The sequence below is a fragment of the Corvus brachyrhynchos genome, unplaced genomic scaffold (assembly GCF_000691975.1).
Source record: "Corvus brachyrhynchos isolate BGI_N302 unplaced genomic scaffold, ASM69197v1 scaffold61, whole genome shotgun sequence".
Classification (NCBI taxonomy): domain Eukaryota; kingdom Metazoa; phylum Chordata; class Aves; order Passeriformes; family Corvidae; genus Corvus; species Corvus brachyrhynchos.
In genome coordinates, this window is record NW_008236478.1 from 6,100,747 (window position 1) to 6,102,864 (window position 2,118).

Genomic DNA, 2,118 nt, shown 5'->3' on the forward strand with positions numbered 1-2,118 from the left:
CACTTCAGAAATTGTCTAGTACTTACTCATTTTTCCAGACCAAACTTTACTTTCTCCAGGATTAATTTGCAGGGTTTTAGGACTAGGAAACAGGCTAACTAAAAAATAATGGTCCATTATTTGTAATGGTCCCTTTCAGGCAAATCCTCCTGAACACTGAATTATTTCCCTGTAGTTTTTCCCATAACGTTATGGAAACTAAGGGTGGTGGTATTGGGTTGCCTTTGGATTGGTTTTTACTAAAAAGAAAAGCTGTAACTTCCAACTTACATCTTAATTGCTTTTAAGAACTGCAAATTGCTGTGGGTGGAATCAGAAGCGCATGAAGACAATGCAACTACTGTCCCTGCTAGCTTAGTCAGAAGAGCTTTTCTGTAAAACCTAAAAGGTGTCAGGTCTGCAATCATTTCTTTACCTCGAAGCATATGTGGTCACCTATTAGAAGTGTCATGTTTATTAAAAAAAGAAGGAAAAAAAAAGAAAAAAGAAAAACAGACTGTTCAGGTAGATATTCAAGAGAGCTTTCTGGCTTTTTTTCTTTTTACCACAAGAAGAACAAAAGACTTCCTAAAAGCAGCTAAACGTATGTATGAAGAATATTCAAAATCAGTGTAAAAGCTTCTTATATGTGTCATGCTTCAGCATAGTTAACAAAATTCCATTGCATTTAGTGGGAGAAAATAGTATTCCTACCTGACAGATATAGAAAACCTAAGAAGAGAGAGAGCTGCGAGTGTAGCGTTATCTTACTCCTGCCATCTCGCTATAAATACATCACCCTTCATAAAAGGTGACATGAATTTCTTTGAAGTTTAAGAATTAGCACGTTGTCTCAAACATGTTCCGCTCCGCGTGGAAGCTGCTTCATTATCTCTGACTGTATAAACTCAAGCAGCGGTGACTGTTTACTGAGACAACCTGTAAATGTGTTAGCCCGTGTTTGCAGAGGATAAGGACTGTGCCATCCCAGGCCCACTTCAGACCGTAAAAGTGGTTCTTTTCTCACCCTTATCGGAATCATCCTTGAACAGACTGCCTCTGAACAGAGTTTACACTCCTCTTCTTTGATCTACTTCATAAGAACATCAGAACTGTTTACTTTGAAATGCACACACTTCTTTCTTGGGATGACGGGAAAGGAGATGGCGTTTAAAGACATGAACAGATAAATTCAAGCAAACTAGTCATTTTCTCAGTGTTTCCTGTCCTATGTCCTGACTCATAACCTCTCATTGCTTAATCTCATTCTTAGATAAATTCATAAGCATGAACTCAAATTATTGAGAACTTCCCACCCTATTTTCTGAAAATGACCTAACAAATTGCTAAACGAATGCCGCTGTGCTCTAGTTTCATCCATTCTCTCCCTGAAGACTTCCCAAAATCTCTGATACTACATAAACTGAGTCAACAAGTGTACCTAAGACTTCAGAGGAAGATGAGAGTCCTGACTGCAGCACTCTGCCTCATGGACAGCACCAAAAAAATTTAACCCCGCACTTTCCAAGTAACTCCAAGCTCAAACGAGCTCTACCGACCCAGACCTAGTAAAGAACACCGAGTTCCTCACAGGCATATTGGCAAGACACTGTATCAGTGTTTCTTCAAGATTTCTATCTGACGAGGACTACTTACTTGTTCCTACCTCACGTCCCTACTTCCTTTGCTGATAGAAAGGCAAAGGGATTCTTTCAAGCCTTGCATCAAACAGGCAAGAGGGACTCAAAATCTGGGAATAGGACTCATAAAAGAGGCTTTTCCCTGTCCTTCTTTGTTATCAGTCCCTTCTGAATCCTTGTCCTTCGTAGTAGGAGATAAAGATTGAAAATCACGGGGGCCGAGGGCAGCTCGGGCAGCGTGGAGAAGCCCAGGCCGTGATGCAATTCCCAGCACCTACGTGGTGAGGAGACGACTCCGCGCTGAACTTGGCGCCAGGCCAGGCAGCCTTGAGTTCTGCAAACTACTGCGCTCGGAGATTAGGCGGATGTAACAATCACCTGAAAGGGGAGATTAAAGCCCCTCTAAATGAGGCCCTTTGTCCCCGGCCTCATTTGATGCTTTGGGCCTTTTTAAACCACGGCGGGGAAAGCGCTTTAAATGTTTGTCCGGGCGGCTCCA